We start from the raw sequence: 25,816 nt of genomic DNA, 5'->3' as shown, positions 1-25,816 counted from the left end.
TCCACGCACCACAATCCGATCAACGTTTCTATTCAAACGCTGTGGTGGCGAGATTCACCTCACCCCCACACCAACTTTATAATCTACCCTCGTGCTTGTTTTCATCTTTGGTTGGTTGGTTGGTTTGGGTAAGGAGACCAGACAGCGTGGTCATCGGTCTAATCTGATTAGGGAAGGATTGGGAAGGAAGTCGGCCGTGCCCTTTCAGAGGAACCAGCCCGGCATTTGCCTGGAGTGATTTAGGGAAATCACGGAAAACCTAAATCAGGATGCCCGGACGCGGGATTGAACCGTCGTCCTCCCGAATGCGAGTCCAGTGTCTAACCACTGCGCCACCCCGCTCGGTTTTCATCTTTGCTTGCTGCTCTGGCCTACCTGCTGTTATTCTCGTAATGTTGGCAATGACTGCTATTCCCTTAAACTGTTCCCTTTCGTCCTTGCTCCCGCTACATTTGACTGGCCCCACAGTGCTCTGCACGCGCAAAAATCCGACCAACGTTCCTATTCAGACGCGTTGGAGGGGAGACTCATCTCACCCCCGCACCAGCTTTGTAACCTAACCTCGTGCTTGTTTTCATCTTTGCTTGCTGCTCTGACCTACCTGCCGTTATTCTCGTAATGTTGGCAATGACTGCTATTCCCATAAACTGTTCCCTTTGGTCCATGCTCCCGCTAATTTTGACTGGCCCCACAGTGCTCTCCACGCACCTAAATCCGATCAACGTTTCTTTTCAAACGTTGTGGTGGGGAGACTCACCTCACCCCCACACCAACTTTATAATCTACCCTCGTGCTTGTTTTCATTTTTGCTTGCTGCTCTGGCCTACCTGCTGTTATTCTCGTAATGTTGGCAATGACTTCTATACCCTTACACTGTTCGCTTTGGTCCATGCTCCCGCTAATTTTGACTGGCCCCACAGTGCTCTAAAAGCACCAAAATTCGATCAACGTTCCTATTCAAACGTTGTGGTGGGGAGACTCACCTCACCCCCGCACCAACTTTATAATCTCCCCTCGTGCTTGTTTTCATCTTTGCTTGCTGCTCTGGCCTACCTGCCGTTATTCTCGTAATGTTGGCAATGACTGGTATTCCCTTAAACTGTTCCCTTTGGACCATGCTCCCGCTAATTTTGACTGGCCCCACAGTGCTCTCCACGCACCAAAATCCGACCAACGTTCCTATTCAGACGCGTTGGAGGGGACTCTAATCTCACCACCGCACCAACTTTGTAACCTACCCTTGTGCTTGTTTTCATCTTTGCTTGCTGCTCTGGCCTACCTTCCGTTATTCTTGTAATGTTGGCAATGACTGGTATTCCCCTAAACTGTTCCCTTTGGTCCATGCTCCCGCTAATTTTGACTGGCCCCACAGTGCTCTCGCCGCACGAAAATCCGATCACCGTTCCTATTCAAACGTTGTGGTGGGGAGACTCACCTCACCCCCGCACCAACGTTGTAATCTACCCTCGTGCTTGTTTTAATCTTTGCTTGCTGCTGTGGCCTACCTGCCGTTATTCTCGTAATGTTGGCAATGACTGCTATTGCCTTAAACTGTTCCCTTTGGTCCATGCTCTCGCTAATTTTGACTGGCCCCACAGTGCTCTCCACGCACCAAAATCCGATCAACGTTCCTATTCAAACGTTGTCGTGGGGAGACTCACCTCACCCTCGCATCAACTTTGTAATCTACCCTCGTGCTTGTTTTCATCTTTGCTTGCTGCTCTGGCCTACCTGCCGTTATTCTCTTAATGTTGGCAATGACTGCTGCTCCCTTACACTGTTCCCGTTGGTCCATGTTCCCGCTAATTTTGAATAGCCCCACAGTGCTCTCCACGCATCAAAATCCGATCAACGTTCCTATTCAAACGTTGTGTTGCGGAGGCTCACTTCACCCCCCCACCAACTTTGTAATCTACCCTCGTGCTTGTTTTCATCTTTGCTTGCTGCTCTGGCCTACCTGCCGTTATTCCCGTGATGTTGGCAATGACTGCTATTCCCTTAAACTGTTCCCTTTGGTCCATGCTCCCGCTAATTTTGACTGGCCCCACAGTGCTCTCCACGCGCCAAAATACGACCAACGTTCCTATTCAGACGCGTTGGAAGGGAGACTCATCTCACCCCCGCACCAGCTTTGTAACCTACCCTCGTTCTTGTTTTCATCTTTGCTTGCTGCTCTGGCCTACGTGCCGTTATTCTCGTAATGTTGGCAATGACTGCTATTCCCTTAAACTGTCCCTTTCGTCCATGCTCCCGCTAATTTTGACTGGCTCCACAGTGCTCTCCACGCGCCAAAATCCGACCAACGTTTCTATTCGGACGCGTTGGAGGGGAGACTCATCTCACCCCCGCACCAGCTTTGTAAACTACCCTCGTGCTTCTTTTCATCTTTGCTTACTGCTCTGGCCTACCTGCCGTTTTTCTCGTAATGTTGGCACTGACTGCTATTCCCTTAAACTCTTTCCTTTGGTCCATGCTGTCGCTACATTTGACTGGCCCCACAGTGCTCTCCACGCGCCAAAATCCAACCAACGTTCCTATTCAGACGCGTTGGAAGGGAGACTCAACTCATCCCCGCAACAGCATTGTAACCTTCCCTCGTACTTGTTTTCATCTTTGCTTGCTTTCTGGCCTACCTGCCGTTATTCTCGTAATGTTGGGAATGACTGGTATTCCCTTAAACTGTTCCGTTTGGTCCACGTTCCCGTTAATTTTGAATGGGCCCACAGTGCTCTCCACGCACCAAAATATGATCAACGTTCCTATTCAAACGTTGTGGTGGGGAGACTCACCTCAGCCCCGCACCAACTTTGTAGCCTACCCTCGTGCTTGTTTCCATCTTTGCTTGCTGCTCTGGCCTACCTTCCGTTATTCTTGTAATGTTGGCAATGACTGGTATTCCCTTAAACTGTTCCCTTTGGTCCACGTTCCCGTTAATTTTGACTGCTCCCACAGTGCTCTCCACGCACAAAAATCCTATCAACGTTCCTATTCAAACGTTGTGGTGGGGAGACTCACCTGACCCCCGCACCAACTTTATAATCTACCCTCGTGCTTGTTTTCATCTTTGCTTGCTGCTCTGGCCTACCTGCTGTTATTCTCGTAATGGTTGCAATGACTGCTATTCCCTTAAACTGTTCAGTTTCGTCCATGCTCCCGCTACATTTGACTGGCCCCACAGTTCTCTCCACGCGCCAAAATCCGACAACGTTCCTATTCAGACGCGTTGGAGGGGAGACTCATCTCACCACCGCACCAGTTTTGTAACCTACACACATGCTTGTTTTCATCTTTGCTTGCTGCTCTGGCCTACCTGCCGTTATTCTCGTAATGTTGGCAATGACTGGTATTCCCTTAAACTGTTCCCTTTGGTCCATGCTCCCGCTAATTTTGACTGGCCCTACAGTGCTCTCCACGCACCAAAATCCGACCAACGTTCCTATTCAGACGCGTTGGAGGGGACTCTATTCTCACCCCCGCACCAGCTTTGTAACCTACCCTCGTGCTTGTTTTCATATTTGCTTGCTGCTCTGGCCTACCTTCCGTTATTCTTGTAATGTTGGCAATGACTGGTATTCCCTTAAACTGTTCCCTTTGGTCCATGCTCCCGCTAATTTTGACTGGCCCCACAGTGCTCTCGCCGCACGAAAATCCGATCAACGTTCCTATTCAAACGTTGTGGTGGGGAGACTCACCTCACCCCCGCACCAACTTTTTAATCCACCCTCGTGTTTGTTTTCATCTTTGCTTGCTGCTCTGGCCTGCCTGCCGTTATTCTCGTAATGTTGGCGAAGACTGCTATTCCCTTAAACTGTTCGCTTTGGTCCATGCTCCCGCTAATTTTGACTGGCCCCACAGTGCTCTCCACGCACCAAAATCCGATCAATGTTCCTATTCAAATGTTGTGGTGGGGAGACTCACCTCACCCCCGCACCAACGTTGTAATCTACCCTCGTGCTTGTTTTCATCTTTGCTTGCTGCTCTGGCCTACCTGCCGTTATTCTCGTAATGTTGGCAATGACTTCTATTGCCTTAAATTGTTCCCGTTGGTCCATGTTCCCGCTAATTTTGACTGGCCCCACAGTGCTCTCCACGCATCAAAATCCGATCAACGTTCCTATTCAAACGTTGTGTTGGGGAGACTCACCTCACCCCCGCACCAACTTTGTAATCTACCCTCGTGCTTGTTTTCATCTTTGCTTGCTGCTCTGGCCTACCTGCCGTTATTCTTGTAATGTTGGCAATGACTGGTATTCCCTTAAACTGTTCCCTTTGGTCCATGCTCCCGCTAATTTTGACTGGCCCCACAGTCCTCTCCACGCACCAAAATCCGATCAACGTTCCTATTCAAACGTTGTGGTGGGGAGACTCACCTCACCCTCGCATCAACTTTGTAATCTACCCTCGTGCTTGTTTTCATCTTTGCTTGCTGCTCTGGCCTACCTGCCGTTATTCTCTTAATGTTGGCAATGACTGCTACTCCCTTAAACTGTTCCCGTTGGTCCATGTTCCCGCTAATTTTGACTGGCCCCACAGTGCTCTCCACGCATCAAAATCCGATCAACGTTCCTATTCAAACGTTGTGTTGGGGAGACTCACCTCACCTCCGCACCAACTTTGTAATCTACCCTCGTGCTTGTTTTCATCTTTGCTTGCTGCTCTGGCCTACCTGCCGTTATTCTCGTAATGTTGGCAATGACTTGTATTCCCTTAAACTGTTCCCTTTGGTCCATGCTCCCGCTAATTTTGACTGGCCCCACAGTGCTCTCCACGCACCAAAATCCGATCAATGTTCCTATTCAAACGTTGTCGTGGGGAGACTCACCTCACCCCCGCACCAACGTTTTAATCTACCCTCGTGCTTGTTTTCATCTTTGCATGCTGCTCTGGCCTACCTGCCGTTATTCTCGTAATGTTGGCAATGACTGGTATTCCCTTAAACTGTTCCCTTTGGTCCATGATCCCGCTAATTTTGACTGGCCCCACAGTGCTCTCCACGCACCAAAATCCGACCAACGTTCCTATTCAGACGCGTTATAGGGGACTCTCATCTCACCCCCGCACCAGCTTTGTAACCTACCCTCGTGCTTGTTTTCATCTTTGCTTGCTGCTCTGACCTACCTTCCGTTATTCTCGTAATGTTGGCAATGACTGCTATTCCCATAAACTGTTCCTTTTAGTCCATGCTCCCGCTAATTTTGACTGGCCCCACAGTGCTCTCCAAGCACCAAAATCCGATCAACGTTTCTATTCAAACGTTGTGGGGGGAGACTCACCTCACCCCCGCACCAACTTTATAATCTACCCTCGTGCTTGTTTTCATCTTTGCTTGCTGCTCTGGCCTACCTGCCGTTATTCTCGTAATGTTGGCAATGACTGCTATTCCCTTAAACTGTTCCCTTTCGTCCTTGCTCCCGCTATATTTGACTGGCCCCACAGTGCTCTGCACGCGCCAAAATCCGACAAACATTCCTATTCAGACGCGTTGGAGGGGAGACTCATCTCACCCCCGCACCAGCTTTGTAACCTACCCTCGTGCTTGTTTTCATCTTTGCTTGCTGCTCTGGCCTATCTGCCATTATTCTCATAATGTTGGCGATGACTGCTATTCCCTTACACTATTCCCTTTCGTCCAAGCTCCCGCTACATTTGACAGGCCCCACAGTGCTCTCTACGCGCCAAAATCCGACCAACGTTCCTATTGAGACGCGTTGGAGGAGAGCCTCATCTCCCCCCCCACCAGCTTTGTAACCTACCGTTGTGTTTGTTTTCATCTTTGCTTGCTGCTCTGCCCTACCTGCCGTTATTCTCGCAATGTTGGCAATGACTGGTATTCCCTTAAACTGTTCCCTTTGGTCCATGCTCCCGCTAATTTTGACTGGCCCCACAGTGCTCTCCACGCACCAAAATCCGTCAATGTTCCTATTCAAACGTTGTGGTGGGGAGACTCACCTCACCCCCGCACCAACGTTGTAATCTACCCTCGTGCTTGTTTTCATCTTTGCTTGCTGCTCTGGCCTACCTGCCGTTATTCTCGTGATGTTGGCAATGACAGCTGTTCCCTTAAACTGTTCCCTTTGGTCCATGCTCCCGCTAATTTTGACTGGCTCCACAGTGCTCTCCACGCGCCAAAATACGACCAACGTTCCTATTCAGACGCGTTGGAAGGGAGACTCATCTCACCCCCGCACCAGCTTTGTAACTTACCCTCGTGCTTGTTTTCATCTTTGCTTGCTGCTCTGGCCTACTTGCCGTTATTCTTGTAATGTTGGCAATGACAGGTATTCCCTTAAACTTTTCCCTTTGGTCCATGCTCCCACTAATTTTGACTGGCCCCACAGTGCTCTCGACGCACGAAAATCCGATCAACGTTCCTATTCAAACGTTGTGGTGGGGAGACTCACCTCACCCCCGCACCAACTTTTTAATCTACCCTCGTGTTTGTTTTCAAATTTCCTTGCTGCTCTGGCCTGCCTGACGTTATTCTCGTAATGTTGGCAATGACTGCTATTCCCTTAAACTGTTCGCTTTGGTCCATGCTCCCGCTAATTTTGACTGGCCCCACAGTGCTCTCCACGCACCAAAATCCGATCAATGTTCCTATTCAAACGTTGTGGTGGGGAGACTCACCTCACCCCCGCACCAACGTTGTAATCTACCCTCGTGCTTGTTTTCATCTTTGCTTGCTGCTCTGGCCTACCTGCCGTTATTCTCGTAATGTTGGCAATGACTGCTATTGCCTTAAACTTTTCCCTTTGGTCCATGCTCCCGCTAATTCTGACTGGCCCCACAGTGCTCTCCACGCACCAAAATCCGATCAACGTTCCTATTCAAACATTGTGGTGGGGAGACTCACCTCACCCTCGCATCAACTTTGTAATCTACCCTCGTGCTTGTTTTCATCTTTGCTTGCTGCTCTGGCCTACCTGCCGTTATTCTCTTAATGTTGGCAATGACTGCTACTCCCATAAACTGTTCCCGTTGGTCCATGTTCCCGCTAATTTTGACAGGCCCCACAGTGCTCTCCACGCACCAAAATCCGATCAACGTTCCTATTCAAACGTCGTGTTGGGGAGACTCACCTCACCCCCGCACCAACTACCTAACCTTCCCTCGTGCTTGTTTTCATCTTTGCTTGCTTTCTGGCCTACCTGCCGTTATTCTCGTAATGTTGGCAATGACTGGTATTCCCTTAAACTGTTCCTTTGGTCCACATTCCCGTTAACTGGTCCCACAGTGCTCTCCACGCACTAAAATATGATCAACGTTCCTATTCAAACGTTGTGGTGGGGAGACTCACCTCAGACCCGCACCAACTTTGTAACCTACCCTCGTGCTTGTTTTCATCTTTGCTTGCTGCTCTGGCCTACCTGCCGTTATTCTCGTAATGTTGGCAATGACTGCTATTACGTTAAAATGTTCCCTTTGGTCCATGCTCCCGCTAATTTTGACTGGTCCCAAATTGCTCTCCACGCACCAAAATCCGATCAACGTTTCTATTCAAACGCTGTGGTGGGGAGACTCACCTCACCCGCGCACCAACTTTATAATCTACCCTCATGCTTGTTTTCATCTTTGGTTGGTTGGTTGGTTTGGGGAAGGAGACCAGACAGCGTGGTCATCGGTCTCATCGGATTAGGGAAGGATTGGGAAGGAAGTCGGCCGTGCCCTTTCAGAGGAACCATCCCGGCATTTGCCTGGAGTGATTTAGGGAAATCACGGAAAACCTAAATCAGGATGGCCGGATGCGGGATTGAACCGTCGTCCTCCCGAATGCGAGTCCAGTGTCTAACCACAGCGCCACCCCGCTCGGTTTTCATCTTTGCTTGCTGCTCTGGCCTACCTGCTGTTATTCTCGTAATGTTGGCAATGACTGCTATTCCCTTAAACTGTTCCCTTTCGTCCTTGCTCCCGCTATATTTGACTGGCCCCACAGTGCTCTCTAGGCGCCAAAATCCGACCAACGTTCCTATTCAGACGAGTTGGAGGGGAGACTCATCTCACCCCCGCACCAGCTTTGTAACCTACCCTCGTGCTTGTTTTCATCTTTGGTTGGTTGGTTGGTTTGGGGAAGGAGACCAGACAGCGTGGTCATCGGTCTCATCGGATTAGGGAAGGATTGGGAAGGAAGTCGGCCGTGCCCTTTCAAAGGAACCTGCCCAGCATTTGCCTGGAGTGATTTAGGGAAATCACGGAAAACCTAAATCAGTATGGCCGGACGCGGGATTGAACCGTCGTCCTCCCGAATGCGAGACCAGTGTCTAACCACTGCGCCACCCCGCTCGGTTTTCATCTTTGCTTGCTGCTCTGGCCTACCTGCTGTTATTCTCGTAATGTTGGCAATGACTGCTATTCCCTTAAACTGTTCCCTTTGGTCCTTGCTCCCGCTACATTTGACTGGCCCCACAGTGCTCTGCACGCGCAAAAATCCGACCAACGTTCCTATTCAGACGCGTTGGAGGGGAGACTCATCTCATCCCCGCACCAGCTTTGTAACCTACCCTCGTGCTTGTTTTCATATTAGCTTGCTGCTCTGACCTACCTGCCGTTATTCTCGTAATGTTGGCAATGACTGCTATTCCCATAAACTGTTCCCTTTGGTCCATGCTCCCGTTTATTTTGACTGGCCCCACAGTGCTCTCCAAGCTCCAAAATCCGATCAACGTTTCTATTCAAACGTTGTGGTGGGGAGACTCACCTCACCCCCGCACCAACGTTATAATCTACCCTCGTGCTTGTTTTCATCTTTGCTTGCTGCTCTGGCCTACCTGCTGTTATTCTCGTAATGTTGGCAATGACTGCTATTCCCTTAAACTGTTCCCTTTCGTCCTTGCTCCCGCTATATTTGACTGGCCCCACAGTGCTCTGCACGCGCCAAACTCCGACCAACGTTCCTATTCAGACGCGTAGGAGGGGAGACTCATCTCACCCCCGCACCAGCTTTGTGACCTACCCTCGTGCTTGTTTTCATCTTTGCTTGCTACTCTGGCCTACCTGCCGTTATTCTCGTAATGTTGGCAATGACTGCTATTCCCATAAACTGTTCCCTTTGGTCCATGCTCCCGCTACATTTGACAGGCCCCACAGTGCTCTCCACGCGCCAAAATCCGACCAACGTTCCTATTCAGACGCGTTGGAGGAGAGTCTCATCTCCCCCCCCCCCCCCCACCAGCTTTGTAACCTACCCTTGTGTTTGTTTTCATCTTTGCTTGCTGCTCTGGCCTACCTGCCGTTATTCTCGCAATGTTGGCAATGACTGGTATTCCCTTAAACTGTTCCCTTTGGTCCATGCTCCCGCTAATTTTGACTATCCACACAGTGCTCTCCACGCACCAAAATCCGACCAACGTTCCTATTCAGACGCGTTGGGGGGAGTCTCATCTCACCCCCGCACCAGCTTTGTAACCTACCCTTGTGCTTGTTTTCATCTTTGCTTGCTGCTCTGGCCCACCTGCCGTTATTCTCGTAATGTTGGCAGTGACTGGTATTCCCTTAAACTGTTTCCTTTGGTCCATGCTCCCGCTAATTTTGACTGTCCCCAGAGTGCTCTCCACGCACCAAAATCCGATCAACGTTCCTATTCAAACGTTGTGGTGGGGAGACTCACCTCACCCCCGCACCAACTTTGTAATCTACCCTCGTGCTTGTTTTCACCTTTGCTTGCTGCTCTGGCCTACCTGCCGTTATTCTCGTAATGTTATCAATAACTGGTATTCCCTCAAACTGTTTCCTTTGGTCCATGCTCCCGCTTATTTTGACTGGCCCTACAGTGCTCTCCACGCACCAAAATCCGATCAATGTTCCAATTTAGACGCGTTGGAAGGGACACTCACCTCACCTCGCACCAGCTTTGTAACCTACCCTCGTGCTTGTTTTTACCTTTGATTGCTGCTCTGGCCTACCTGCCGTTATTCTCGTAATGTTGGCAGTGACTGGTATTCCCTTAAACTGTTTCCTTTGGTCCATGCTCCCGCTAATTTTGACTGGCCCCAGAGTGCTCTCCACGCACCAAAATCCGATCAACGTTCCTATTCAAACGTTGTGGTGGGGAGATTCACCTCACCCCCGCACCAACTTTGTAATCTATCCTCGTGCTTGTTTTAATCTTTGCTTGCTGCTGTGGCCTACCTGCAGTTTCTCTCGTAATGTTGGCAATGACTGGTATTCCCTTAAACTGTTTCCCTTGGTCCATGCTCTTGCTTATTTTGACTGGCCCTACAGTGCTCTCCACGCGCCAAAATCCGACCAACGTTCCTATTCAGACGCGTTGGAGGGGAGACTCATCTCACCCCCGCACCAGCTTTGTAACCTACCCTCGTGCTAGCTTTCATCTTTGCTTGCTGCTCTGGCCTACCTGCCGTTATTCTCCTAATGTTGGCAATGACTGCTATTCCCTTAAACTGTTTCCTTTGGTCCATGCTCCCGCTACATTTGACTGGCCCCACAGTGCTCTGCTCGCGCCAAAATCCGACCTACGTTCCTACTTAGACGCGTTGGAGGGGAGACTCATTTCACCCCCGCACCAGCTTTGTAACCTACCCTCGTGCTTGTTTTCATCTTTGCTTGCTGCTCTGGCCTACCTGCCGTTATTCTCGTAATGTTGGCAATGACTGCTATTCCCTTAAACTGTTTCCTTTGGTCCATGCTCCCGCTAATTTTGACTGTCCCCAGAGTGCTCTCCACGCGCCAAAATCCGACCAACGTTCCTATTCAGACGCGTTGGAGGGAAGACTCATCTCACGCCCGCACCAGCTTTGTAACCTACCCTCGTGCTTGTTTTCATCTTTGCTTGCTGCTCCGGCCTACCTGCCGTTATTCTCGTAATGTTGGCAATAACTGGTATTCCCTTAAACTGTTTCCTTTGGTCCATGCTCCCGCTTATTTTGACTGGCCCCACAGTGCTCTCCACGCGCCAAAATCCGACCAACGTTCCAATTTAGACGCGTTGGAAGGGAGACTCATCTCACCTCGCACCAGCTTTGTAACCTACCCTCGTGCTTGTTTTTACCTTTGATTGCTGCTCTGGCCTACCTGCCGTTATTCTCGTAATGTTGGCAGTGACTGGTATTCCCTTAAACTGTTTCCTTTGGTCCATGCTCCCGCTAATTTTGACTGGCCCTACAGTGCTCTCCACGCACCAAAATCCGATCAATGTTCCTATTCAAACGTTGTGGTGGGGGGACTCACCTCACCCACGCACCAGCTTTGTAACCTACCCTCGTGCTTGTTTTCATCTTTGCTTGCTGCTGTGGCTTACCTGCCGTTATTCTCGTAATGTTGGCAATGACTGGTATTCTCTTTAACTGTTCCCTTATGTCCATGCTCCCGTTAATTTTGACTGGTCCCACAGTGCTCTCCACGCACCAAAATCCGATCAACGTTCCTATTCAAACGTTGTGGTAGGGAGACTCACCTCACCCCCGCACCAACTTTGTAATCTAGCCTCGTGCTTGTTTTCATCTTTGCTTGCTGCTCTGGCCTACCTGCCGTTATTCTCGTAGTGTTGCCAATGACTGCTATTCCCTTAAACTGTTCCCTTTGGTCCATGCTCCCGCTAACTTTGACTGGCCCCACAGTGCTCTCCACGCGCCAAAATCCGACCAACGTTCCTATTCTGACGCGTTGGAGGGGAGACTCATCTCACCCCCGCACCAGCTTTGTAACCTACCCTCGTGCTTGTTTTCATCTTTGCTTGCTGCTCTGGCCTACCTGCCGTTATTCTCGTAATGTTGGCAATGACTGCTATTCCCTTAAACTGTTTCCTTTGGTCCATGCTCCCGCTACATTTGACGGGCCCCACAATGCTCTCCATGCGCCAAAATCCGACCAACTTTCCTGTTCAAACGTTGTGGTGGGGAGACTCACCTCACCCCCGCAACAACTCTGTAATCTACCCTCGTGCTTGTTTTCATCTTTGCTTGCTGCTCTGGCCTACCTGCCGTTTTTCTCGTAATGTTGGCAATGACTGCTATTCCCTTAAATTGTTCCCTTTCGTCCACCCTCCCACTACATTTGACTGGCCCCACAGTGCTCTGCACGCGCCAAAATCCGACCAACGTTCCAATTTAGACGCGTAGGAAGGGAGACTCATCTCACCTCGCACCAGCTTTGTAACCTACCCTCGTGCTTGTTTTTCCCTTTGCTTGCTGCTGTGGCCTACCTGCCGTTATTCTCGTAATGTTGGCAATAACTGGTATTCCCTTAAACTGTTTCCTTTGGTCCATGCTCCCGCTAATTTTGACTGGCCCCACAGTGCTCTCCACGCGCCAAAATCCGACCAACGTTCCGATTCAGACGCGTTGGAGGGAAGACTCATCTCACCCCCGCACCAGCTTAGTAACCTACCCTCGTGCTTGTTTTTACCTTTGCTTGCTGCTTTGGCCTACCTGCCGTTATTCTCGTAATGTTGGCAATAACTGGTATTCCCTTAAACTGTTTCCTTTGGTCCATGCTCCCGCTAATTTTGACTGGCCCCACAGTGCTCTCCACGCGCCAAAATCCGACCAATGTTCCGATTCAGACGCGTTGGAAGGAAGACTCGTCTCACCCCCGCACCAGCTTTGTAACCTACCCTCGTGCTTGTTTTCATCTTTGCTTGCTGCTCCGGCCTACCTGCCGTTATTCTCGTAATGTTGGCAATAACTGGTATTCCCTTAAACTGTTTCCTTTGGTCCATGCTCCCGCTTATTTTGACTGGCCCCACAGTGCTCTCCACGCGCCAAAATCCGACCAACGTTCCAATTTAGACGCGTTGGAAGGGAGACTCATCTCACCTCGCACCAGCTTTGTAACCTACCCTCGTGCTTGTTTTTACCTTTGATTGCTGCTCTGGCCTACCTGCCGTTATTCTCGTAATGTTGGCAGTGACTGGTATTCCCTTAAACTGTTTCCTTTGGTCCATGCTCCCGCTAATTTTGACTGGCCCCAGAGTGCTCTCCACGCACCAAAATCCGACCAACGTTCCTATTCAAACGTTGTGGTGGGGAGACTCACCTCACCCCCGCACCAACTTTGTAATCTATCCTCGTGCTTGTTTTAATCTTTGCTTGCTGCTGTGGCCTACCTGCCGTTTCTCTCGTAATGTTGGCAATGACTGGTATTCCCTTAAACTGTTTCCCTTGGTCCATGCTCTTGCTTATTTTGACTGGCCCCACAGTGCTCTCCACGCGCCAAAATCCGACCAACGTTCCGATTCAGACGCGTTGGAGGGAAGACTCATCTCACCCCCGCACCAGCTTTGTAACCTACCCTCGTGCTTGTTTTTACCTTTGCTTGCTGCTGTGGCCTACCTGCCGTTATTCTCGTAATGTTGGCAATAACTGGTATTCCCTTAAACTGTTTCCTTTGGTCCATGCTCCCGCTAATTTTGACTGGCCCCACAGTGCTCTCCACGCGCCAAAATCCGACCAACGTTCCGATTCAGATGCGTTGGAGGGAAGACTCATCTCACCCCCGCACCAGCTTTGTAACCGACCCTCGTGCTTGTTTTCATCTTTGCTTGCTGCTCCGGCCTACCTGCCGTTATTCTCGTAATGTTGGCAATAACTGGTATTCCCTTAAACTGTTTCCTTTGGTCCATGCTCCCGCTTATTTTGACTGGCCCCACAGTGCTCTCCACGCGCCAAAATCCGACCAACGTTCCAATTTAGACGCGTTGGAAGGGAGACTCATCTCACCTCGCACCAGCTTTGTAACCTACCCTCGTGCTTGTTTTTACCTTTGATTGCTGCTCTGGCCTACCTGCCGTTATTCTCGTAATGTTGGCAGTGACTGGTATTCCCTTAAACTGTTTCCTTTGGTCCATGCTCCCGCTAATTTTGACTGGCCCCAGAGTGCTCTCCACGCACCAAAATCCGATCAACGTTCCTATTCAAACGTTGTGGTGGGGAGACTCACCTCACCCCCGCACCAACTTTGTAATCTATCCTCGTGCTTGTTTTAATCTTTGCTTGCTGCTGTGGCCTACCTGCAGTTTCTCTCGTAATGTTGGCAATGACTGGTATTCCCTTAAACTGTTTCCCTTGGTCCATGCTCTTGCTTATTTTGACTGGCCCCACAGTGCTCTCCACGCGCCAAAATCCGACCAACGTTCCTATTCAGACGCGTTGGAGGGGAGACTCATCTCACCCCCGCACCAGCTTTGTAACCTACCCTCGTGCTAGCTTTCATCTTTGCTTGCTGCTCTGGCCTACCTGCCGTTATTCTCCTAATGTTGGCAATGACTGCTATTCCCTTAAACTGTTTCCTTTGGTCCATGCTCCCGCTACATTTGACTGGCCCCACAGTGCTCAGCTCGCGCCAAAATCCGACCTACGTTCCTACTCAGACGCGTTGGAGGGGAGACTCATTTCACCCCCGCACCAGCTTTGTAACCTACCCTCGTGCTTGTTTTCATCTTTGCTTGCTGCTCTGGCCTACCTGCCGTTATTCTCGTAATGTTGGCAGTGACTGGTAATCCCTTAAACTGTTTCCTTTGGTCCATGCTCCCGCTAATTTTGACTGGCCCTACAGTGCTCTCCACGCACCAAAATCCGATCAATGTTCCTATTCAAACGTTGTGGTGGGGGGACTCACCTCACCCACGCACCGGCTTTGTAACCTACCCTCGTGCTTGTTTTCATCTTTGCTTGCTGCTGTGGCTTACCTGCCGTTATTCTCGTAATGTTGGCAATGACTGGTTTTCTCTTAAACTGTTCCCTTATTTCCATGCCTGCGTTAATTTTGACTGGTCCCACAGTGCTCTCCACGCACCAAAATCCGATCAACGTTCCTATTCAAACGTTGTGGTGGGGAGACTCACCTCACCCCCGCACCAACTTTGTAATCTAGCCTCGTGCTTGTTTTCATCTTTGCTTGCTACTCTGGCCTACCTGCTGTTATTCTCGTAGTGTTGCCAATGACTGCTATTCCCTTAAACTGTTCCCTTTGGTCCATGCTCCCGCTAACTTTGACTGGCCCCACAGTGCTCTCCACGCGCCAAAATCCGACCAACGTTCCTATTCTGACGCGTTGGAGGGGAGACTCATCTCACCCCGCACCAGCTTTGTAACCTACCCTCGTGCTTGTTTTCATCTTTGCTTGCTGCTCTGGCCTACCTGCCGTTATTCTCGTAATGTTGGCAATGACTGCTTTTCCCTTAAACTGTTTCCTTTGGTCCATGCTCCCGCTACATTTGACGGGCCCCACAATGCTCTCCATGCGCCAAAATCCGACCAACGTTCCTGTTCAGACGTTGTGGTGGGGAGACTCACCTCACTCCCGCAACAACTCTGTAATCTACCCTCGTGCATGTTTTCATCTTTGCTTGCTGCTCTGGCCTACCTGCCGTTATTCTCGTAATGTTGGCAATAACTGCTATTGCCTTAAACTGTTCCCTTTAGTCCATGCTCCCGCTAATTTTGACTGGCCCCACAGTGCTCTCCACGCACCAAATTCCGATCAACGTTCCTATTCAAACGTTGTGGTGGGGAGACTCACCTCCCCCGCACCAACTTTGTAATCTACCCTCGTGCTTGTTTTAATCTTTGCTTGCTGCTGTGGCCTACCTGCCGTTATTCTCGTAATGTTGGCAATGACTGCTATTCCCTTAAACTGTTTGCTTTGGTCCATGCTCCCGTTAATTTTGACTGGCTCTACAGTGCTCTCCACGCACCAAAATCCGATCAATGTTCCTATTCAAACGTTGTGGTAGGGGGACTCACCTCACCCCCGCACCAACTTTGTAATCTACCCTCGTGCTTGTTTTCATCTTTGCTTGCTGCTCTGGCCTACCTGTCGTTATTCTCGTAATGTTGGCAATGACTGCTATTTCCTTAAACTGTTTCCCTTGGTCCATGCTCCCGCTACATTTGACTGGCCCCACAGTGCTCTCCACGCGCCAAAATCCGACCAACGTTCCTATTCAGATGCGTTGGAGGGGAGACTCATCTTACCCCTGCACCAGCTTTGTAACCTACCCTCGTGCTTGTTTTCATCTTTGCTTGCTGCTCTGGCCTACCTGCCGTTATTCTCGTAATGTTCTCAATGACTGGTATTCCCTTAAACTGTTTCCTTTGGTCCATGCTCCCGCTAATTTTGACTGGCCCTACAGTGCTCTCCACGCACCAAATTCCGATCAACGTTCCTATTCAAACGTTGTGGTGGGGAGACTCACCTCCCCCGCACCAACTTTGTAATCTACCCTCGTGCTTGTTTTAATCTTTGCTTGCTGCTGTGGCCTACCTGCCGTTATTCTCGTAATGTTGGCAATGACTGCTATTCCCTTAAACTGTTTCCTTTGGTCCATGCTCCCGTTAATTTTGACTGGTCCCACAGTGCTCTCCACGCACCAAAATCCGATCAACGTTCCTATTCAAACGTTGTGGTGGGGAGACTCGCCTCACCCCCGCACCAACTTTGTAATCTAGCCTCGTGCTTGTTTTCATCTTTGCTTGCTGCTCTGGCCTACCTGCCGTTAGTCTCGTAGTGTTGCCAATGACTGCTATTCCCTTAAACTGTTCCCTTTGGTCCATGCTCCCGCTAACTTTGACTGGCCCCACAGTGCTCTCCACGCGCCAAAATCCGACCAACGTTCCTATTCTGACGCGTTGGAGGGGAGACTCATCTCACCCCCGCACCAGCTTTGTAACCTACCCTCGTGCTTGTTTTCATCTTTGCTTGCTGCTCTGGCCTACCTGCCGTTATTCTCGTAATGTTGGCAATGACTGCTATTCCCTTAAACTCTTCCCTTTGGTCCATGCTCCCGCTAACTTTGACTGGCCCCACAGTGCTCTCCACGCGCCAAAATCCGACCAACGTTCCTATTCTGACGCGTTGGAGGGGAGACTCATCTCACCCCCGCACCAGCTTTGTAACCTACCCTCGTGCTAGCTTTCATCTTTGCTTGCTGCTCTGGCCTACCTGCCGTTATTCTCGTAATGTTGGCAATGACTGCTATTCCCTTAAACTGTTTCCTTTGGTCCATGCTCCCGCTAATTTTGACTGGCCCTACAGTGCTCTCCACGCACCAAATTCCGATCAACGTTCCTATTCAAACGTTGTGGTGGGGAGACTCACCTCCCCCGCACCAAATTTGTAATCTACCCTCGTGCTTGTTTTAATCTTTGCTTGCTGCTGTGGCCTACCTGCCGTTATTCTCGTAATGTTGGCAATGACTGCTATTCCCTTAAACTGTTTCCTTTGGTCCATGCTCCCGTTAATTTTGACTGGTCCCACAGTGCTCTCCACGCACCAAAATCCGATCAACGTTCCTATTCAAACGTTGTGGTGGGGAGACTCACCTCACCCCCGCACCAACTTTGTAATCTAGCCTCGTGCTTGTTTTCATCTTTGCTTGCTGCTCTGGCCTACCTGCCGTTATTCTCGTAGTGTTGCCAATGACTGCTATTCCCTTAAACTGTTCCCTTTGGTCCATGCTCCCGCTAACTTTGACTGGCCCCACAGTGCTCTCCACGCGCCAAAATCCGACCGACGTTCCTATTCTGACGCGTTGGAGGGGAGACTCATCTCACCCCCGCACCAGCTTTGTAACCTACCCTCGTGCTTGTTTTCATCTTTGCTTGCTGCTCTGGCCTACCTGCCGTTATTCTCGTAATGTTGGCAATGACTGCTATTCCCTTAAACTGTTTCCTTTGGTCCATGCTCCCGCTACATTTGACGGGCCCCACAATGCTCTCCATGCGCCAAAATCCGACAAACGTTCCTGTTCAAACGTTGTGGTGGGGAGACTCACCTCACCCCCGCAACAACTCTGTAATCTACCCTCGTGCATGTTTTCATCTTTGCTTGCTGCTCTGGCCTACCTGCCGTTATTCTCGTAATGTTGGCAATAACTGCTATTGCCTTAAACTGTTCCCTTTAGTCCATGCTCCCGCTAATTTTGACTGGCCCCACAGTGCTCTCCACGCACCAAATGCCGATCAACGTTCCTATTCAAACGTTGTGGTGGGGAGACTCACCTCCCCCGCACCAACTTTGTAATCTACCCTCGTGCTTGTTTTAATCTTTGCTTGCTGCTGTGGCCTACCTGCCGTTATTCTCGTAATGTTGGCAATGACTGCTATTCCCTTAAACTGTTTCCTTTGGTCCATGCTCCCGTTAATTTTGACTGGCCCTACAGTGCTCTCCACGCACCAAAATCCGATCAATGTTCCTATTCAAACGTTGTGGTAGGGGGACTCACCTCACCCCCGCACCAACTTTGTAATCTACCCTCGTGCTTGTTTTCATCTTTGCTTGCTGCTCTGGCCTACCTGTCGTTATTCTCGTAATGTTGGCAATGACTGCTATTTCCTTAAACTGTTTCCCTTGGTCCATGCTCCCGCTACATTTGACTGGCCCCACAGTGCTCTCCACGCGCCAAAATCCGACCAACGTTCCTATTCAGATGCGTTGGAGGGGAGACTCATCTTACCCCTGCACCAGCTTTGTAACCTACCCTCGTGCTTGTTTTCATCTTTGCTTGCTGCTCTGGCCTACCTGCCGTTATTCTCGTAATGTTCTCAATGACTGGTATTCCCTTAAACTGTTCCCTTTGGTCAATGCTCCCGTTAATTTTGACTGGCCCCACAGTGCTCTCCACGCACCAAAATCCGATCAACGTTCCTATTCAAACGTTATGGTGCGGAGACTCACCTCACCCCCGCACCAACTTTGTAATCTACCCTCGTGCTTGTTTTCATCTTTGCTTGCTGCTCTGGCCTACCTGCCGTTATTCTCGTAATGTTCTCAATGACTGGTATTCCCTTAAACTGTTCCCTTTGGTCAATGCTCCCGTTAATTTTGACTGGCCCCACAGTGCTCTCCACGCACCAAAATCCGATCAACGTTCCTATTCAAACGTTATGGTGCGGAGACTCACCTCACCCCCGCACCAACTTTGTAATCTACCCTCGTGCTTGTTTTCATCTTTGCTTGCTGCTCTGGCCTACCTGCCGTTATTCTCGTAATGTTGGCAATGACTGCTATTCCCTTAAACTGTTTCCTTTGGTCCATGCTCCCGCTATATTTGACTGGCCCCACAGTGCTGTCCACGCGCCAAAATCCGACCAACGTTCCTATTCAGACGCGTTGGAGGGGAGACTCATCTCACCCCCGCACCAGCTTTGTAACCTACCTTCGTGCTTGTTTTCATCTTTGCTTTCTGCTCTGACCTACCTGCCGTTATTCTCGTAATGTTGGCAATGACTGCTGTCCCTTAAACCAGGGCTTAACAACTGGCCGGTTTTGAGCGCGAGTACTCGCGTCTGCTCAGGCACGTGCTCGCGAGCAGGCGCAAGGTTGTTGAGTATGGTAGGAGGGGTGAGGGGGGAAATGCACACGCACGTTTGAATAGGGCCGCTGCGTGCCTATTGAATTCGCGCCGACTGTATAACGTTTAAAGTACTACGATCAGCTCTAACAGTCACTTCGCTGGTTAATAATCATGTCAAGTCGCCGTTGTGTAACCCCAACCATGCTTTCGCAGTTCAACCCCCATTGGGAGGAATTTTTCTTTTTACAGAAAAAGATTGTGTTGCAAAATGTTTAGTATGTCACAAAACGCTGAATTCTTTTACGAAATTTAATTTGCAGCGACAATATACGTCGTACCACGCGAAAGGCTACGGACGTGGAAAATGTGATGGACCAGATCGCGCACAGGAAGTTATTAAACTTAAAAGGTAGCTATCCGAAGAAGATCTGGACGACGAAGAAAAATCAACTGAGGCAGCTCTCAGAGTGAGTTACAAAATTGCTTTGCTTTTAGCAAAATCCCTGCGCCCCTGCACTGATGGCGATTTAATAAAATAATGTTTGGTTGTTGCAACGGAACATTTGTGTGCATGTCAAGTTGAACAGTTTCGAATTGTGCCATTATCTAACATGACCATTATGCGTCGCATACAGGACATGGCAGACGACGTCCAGAGCCAGCTTGCAAATATCTGTAAAGATTTTATGGCGTATTCTCTAGGTCTGGACGAAAGAGTTGATATCACTGGAACAGCGCAGCCTGCCATATTTATAAAGGTGTTAATAGAGATCTTCAGGTGAGGGAGGAGCTCCTCGATGTAGTAGCCATGAAGAACACTACAACTGGAGGTGATATTTTAAGTAGTGTTGAAGAAAGTGTTGAAAATATAGGATTGTCGTGGAATTCTTTGGTTTCAGTGTCTACAAATGGTAGAGGCATACACTAAGCTAATATAATTATGTGGCACGTGTACATTCTCCTTTATTTGTTTCATTTGTCGCAGAAATAATTCGTGAGTGATATGCCTGCAGGCAGCCGCGGATTTACATTGACTGGCGGCAGCTGTTGTGTACCCCAAATGACTCTCCCCACTCTCCGCTCTGGTCCGGTAGTGGGGGTAGCGTGCTCGCGCTGCTCCGTGCTCGCGCCTTGCTGCTCACAGCTTGCTCCGCGAGCACGTATGTTGTGAAGCCCTGCCTTAAACTGTTCCCTTTGGTCCATGCTCCCGCTACATTTGACTGGCCCACAGTGCTCTCCACGCGCCAAAATCCGAGCAACGTTCCTATTAAGACGTGTTGGTGGAGACTCACCTCACCCCCGCACCAGGTTTGTAACCTACCCTCGTGGTTGTTTTCAACTTTCCTTGCTGCTCTGGCCTACCTGCCGCTATTCTCGTAATGTTGGCAATGACTACTATTCCCTTAAACTGTTTCCTTTGGTCCATGCTCCCGCTACATTTGACTGGCCCCACAGTACTCTCCACACGCCAAATCCAACCATCGTTCCTATTCAGATGCGGTGGTGGGGAGACTCACCTCAACCCTGCAACAGCTTTGTAACCTACCCTCGTGTCTCCTTTCATCTTTGCATGCTGCTCTGGATTACTTGCCGTTATTCTCGTAATGTTGGCAATGAGTGGTATTCCCTTAAACTGTTCCCTTTGGTCCACGCTCCCGCTAATTTTGACTGGCCCCACAGTGCTCTCCACGCGCCAAAATCCGACCAACGTTCCTATTCAGACGCGTCGGAGGTGAGACTCACCTCAACCGTGCACCAGCTTTGTAACCTAACCTCGTGGTTGTTTTCATCTTTGCTTGCTGCTCTGGCCTACCTGCCGTTATTCTCATAATGTTGGCAGTGACTGCTATTCCCTTAAACTGTTCCTTTTGGTCCACGCTCTTGCTACATTTGACTGGCCCCACTGTGTTCTCCACGCCCCAAAATCCGACCAACGTTCCTATTCAGACGCGGTGGTGGGGAGACTCACCTCACCCCCGCACCAGCTTTGTAACCTACCCTCGTGTTTGTTTTCACCTTTGCTTGCTGCTCTGGGCTACCTGCCGTTACTCTTGTAATGTTGGTAATGGCTGCTATTCTCTTAAACTGTTCCCTTTGGTCCACGCTGCCACTACATTTGACTTCCATTCATACCCATGTACACTCATACAGGATGGAACAAGGAGTATACATATAAACGGCGTGTGACCTCTTTGTGAAATGAAAGGAAATAAACAAATGCGTCAAATATTCCTTTCACCCAGCGAAGTATTGAAGCTGCTAGCAATCAAAGAAATGCTTGTATCTCGATATAGAAAACATAATTACTTCCTACTGTAACGAGGCAAAACGAAAGTAACGCCTCAATGGGACGACCTCATAAATTAAGCCACAGGATGGCAGAGGTAGATTTATTATAAATAATTAAAGAAGTGTAATTCACCCATGTTGCTTTGGAAACCCGAGTCTCATCGGTTACTGAATACTGTTCATCAAACTGAGATCTTCACCAAGTTTTATTCTGTGATTAGGAAGAAAAAGTATAAAATCAGCCAGGTGTGATGCTCCTCGAGTAAAGCCGCAACAGACGAGTGCGACTGGCCGTGTGGCAGGTGAGGCCGTGGCGGGTGCTGGCGCTGGAGCTGCGTCTGCTGGTCGTGCTGCCCACCCCGGCCGTCACCGCCGTGACTCTGCTGCTGCAGTTCCGGCAGCGCAGTGCGGCGGCGGCGGCGGCGGACGGCCTCCTGCACGAGGGCGCGCCCGCGTGACCGCCGCCGGCTCCTCAGTAAGCAGCGCCACCGACAGCGTATGTGCCAGTTACACTGAAGCGCCAGAGAAACTGCTACAGGCATGCGTATTCAAATACAGACATATGTAAACAGGCAGAATACGGTGTTGCGGTCAGCAACGCCTATGTAAAAAAAGTGTCAGGTGCAGTTGCTAGTGCGGTTACTGCTGCTGCAATGCGGGTTATCAAGATTAGAGTTTGAACGCGATATTATAGTCGGTGCACGAGCGATGGGTCACGGCGTCTCCGAGGTAGTGATCAGTGGGGATTTACTCGTACGACCATTTTACGACTGCACCGTGAATATCAGGAATCCGGTAAAACATAAAATCTCAGACATGCCTGTGGCCGAAAAAAGATCCTGCAAGAACGGGAGTAACGACGACTGAAGAGAATCGTTCAACGTCACAGAAGTGCAGCCCTTCCACAAACTGCTGCATATTTCAATGCTGACAAGTGTCAGTGTAAACACCACTTAACGAAACATCATCTGTGTGGGCTTTCGGAGCCAAAGGTCACTCGTGTACCCTTGGTGACTGCACAACACAAAGCTTTACGCCTCGCTTGGGCCCGTCAACGCGACATTGGACTCTTGATAACTGGAAACATGTTGCCTGGTCGGACGAGTCTCGGTTCAAATTGTATCGTGCGGATGGACGTGTACGGGGGTGGTGACAACCTCACGAATCCGTGGACCCTGCATATCAGCAGGGGTCTGATCAGGCTGACGCTCTGTAATGGTGTGGGGCGTGTGCAGTTGGAGTGATATGGGACCCCTGATGCGTCTGCATACGACTCTGACAAGTACATAAGCATCCTCTCTGATCCCTTCATCCATTCATGTCCATTGTGCATTCCAACAGACTTGGGCAATTCCAGTACAACAATGCGACACCCCACACGTCCAGAATTGCTACAGAGTGGCTCCAGGAACACTTTTCTGAGTTTAAACACTTCCGCTGGCCACCAGACTCTCCAGTCATGAAGGTTACTGATCATATCTGGATCGCCTTGCAACGTGCTTTTCAGAAGGAACCCCCTCCCCTCGTACTTTTACGGATTTATGGACAACCCTGAAGGAGTCACGGGGTCAGTTCCCTCAAGCCCGGCTTCAGACAGTCGAGTCCACGCCAAGTCGTGTTGCGGCATTTCTGCGTGCTCGCCGGGGCCCTACACGATATTAAACAGCTGTACCAGTTTCTTTGGCTCTTCGGTGTAAGTTCGAATAATATTTAATAAATGTTGAGCATAGTAGGAAATAAACAAAAGTGAACTGGTTCGCTTAACTTGAAAGTAATCAAATGAAAAGGTTCAGTGAAATAGGGTCAGTTCTAGGATGGCGAAATAACAGCTTTTCTGGAAATTGTCTTAATTGATTAATTATGTCATTTTATGCTCCTAAGAAGCTTTTTCTCCTCTTGAATGTCAGTATTCTTTTACAAAACGGAAATGAAGTTGAAATAATTTGATAGCCTGTAAATCCCTCCATTCGAGTCATGTGATGCGTGTGACGTCACTACCTAGCACGCTGCTCCTACTGCCGTAATGCTAATTCATAGTGATGTCGACTGTGGTGATGTCTTGTTTTGGAATTTGTTGTGTTGTTGTTGTGGTCTTCTGTCTAAAGACTGGTTTGATTCAGCTCTCCATGTTACTCTATAGTCTATCCTGTGCAAGCTTCAACATATTCGAGTAACTAATACATCCTAATTTGGAATTTACGTTTTGGGAAATGAGTTACAAATGGTGTGTAGTAGCATACTGTACAAATACATCCAAAAATACTCCTGAAAAGTTGTTTTTGAGTTTTCCAGAATATGGTTACACCGTACCAGAAAATTTGCACCACGTTCGAGGCACAAGTTTACTAACTTCATCAAAAATTTGTTGCACTGTGAAGTTAACATTAGTTTACCTCCGAGATATGATTTCCCGCTGTTACAAGGAAGGTCAGCGTCATTCAAAAAAATTAAACTCTTAGAGGGAAGTGTCGCTTTACCCAACTTTACATACATTATTCGGTAGCTCAGTTGACAGCCGGCACGGTAGGTTAGCGTGTTCGGTCACTGTAATAAAAAAACTGAGTAAAGGAATCAACGTCTTATGACGTCCGCCCAGACCAAACGCAACGAACAATATTGAACAAAATGAAAAAAAACCACACAGCTGGGTACTTTCTGTAATAAAAAACTGAGAGTAAGGATCAACAACGAACTTCAACGGATGTCATGTGACGTCCGCTACGACCAAACACAACGAACAGCAACGAAAAAAAAAATCAAAGGAAAAAAACCTCTGTTAGAACGGTGGACTCCCGAAAATTTTAAGGACGTTGTCTTTAAACTGCTGGTTCGAATCCAACCCGAACGAATATTTTAACATATTTGTAAACGACTCTTACACTACTCTCAATGAAAACCAAATGACAATTACAAAACTTCACTACACCGATCAGAAACAGAATGTTATTGTGTTTTCCTTGCTGTTTACATGAACTTACATTTGCCTTCGCTGTTCACATATGTCAAGTCCAAGAAGATATTTTCGAGTTAATTTGACCACAAACTTTTTGCTTTATTAGAAACAATGTTTTTTATCTTAATACTGTCCAGCTAGGATCCCTTTTGTGTAAACTTTTTAAGTTTCATCATATTCCATAACGAAGAATTAAGTCTGCTTCAGACACTGATGTTGGCTTATATTCACAAACGTCACAGCCATACATGTACGGTGATATCTTTACTACTAGCAATGCTTTCCAGAAAAGTAAATTGCTTGTTCTCAAAGTAAATGCATTTATCCTCTGTTGTCCATTTCTCAGTCTGAGGTTAATGTGAAGCTACATATACCACATCCCACCATCGAAACAACTGCTACAGTGAGTTTTTGCTAACTCTATTTTCGTATTTCTTGTAAAACGTTTAAAATATTTGAGGCTTGCTCGTTGAAGATGTGACGTCTTTCTCTCCAGTCCGTTGCACCACGGATGGTCCGCCCGGAGGTGTCTCCTCTTCTGTGGAGGAGATCAGCACTAAGACTTACCTAGAATAATTTTATTGTGCTTTGAGTCGTAGCTCATGACCGATAGTCGGCAATCATGTTATAACATAATGACCCATTTGCAAAAGGTCTACAGTTCCATAGTTTTGAGCGAGTTCAGTAATGTTGCAGAGAGCAGGGAAAAGGAAGTCCGCTGCACATAATTCCGCTCTAAATGGGTGGAACATAATCGCATCACGCCGCGCAAGGTTTCCACTAGTAGCATTCACAAAATTCCTTTCTATTGTTACTTAAAAGTTGTAACTCTGTTTTCCATCACTTAATAGCTAAAACGTTTGCAGAAAAGGTATATGAAAGCCTCGTTGGTAGAGCACTTGCCCGCGAAAGGCAAAGGTCCTGAGTTCGAGTCTCGGTCGGGCACACAGTTTAAATCTGCCAGGAAGTTTCATATCAGCGCACACTCCGCTGCAGAGTGAAAATCTCATTCTGGAAACAAAACTATCTGTTTCTAGCTGGATTGACCTTCGCCAATCGAACTCTCATTACGCCTTGATGAAGTCAAGGACACCTAACTGCCCCTAGTCTCATTACTGGCGTGGTACACCTGTCAGATGCCACTCAGTGTTCGCTTTCGGGCGCTAACTAATACTCTGTCTGTGTTCACACCGCACATTAAGTGTCACGGCCAACACAATGAACAAGCGCTTAATCGTGAGCGGCTCCATATAGAGCATCACTCCGATTCACTAGCGACAGAGGTGCTCTCTCAGTGCAGTACTGAGTAGAGACTTTGTTCCTCG

The sequence above is a fragment of the Schistocerca cancellata genome, chromosome 7 (genome assembly GCF_023864275.1).
Source record: "Schistocerca cancellata isolate TAMUIC-IGC-003103 chromosome 7, iqSchCanc2.1, whole genome shotgun sequence".
In the NCBI taxonomy this organism is placed as follows: domain Eukaryota; kingdom Metazoa; phylum Arthropoda; class Insecta; order Orthoptera; family Acrididae; genus Schistocerca; species Schistocerca cancellata.
The sequence above is the reverse complement of the archived record's forward strand: the minus strand, read 5'-3'. Positions refer to the sequence as shown.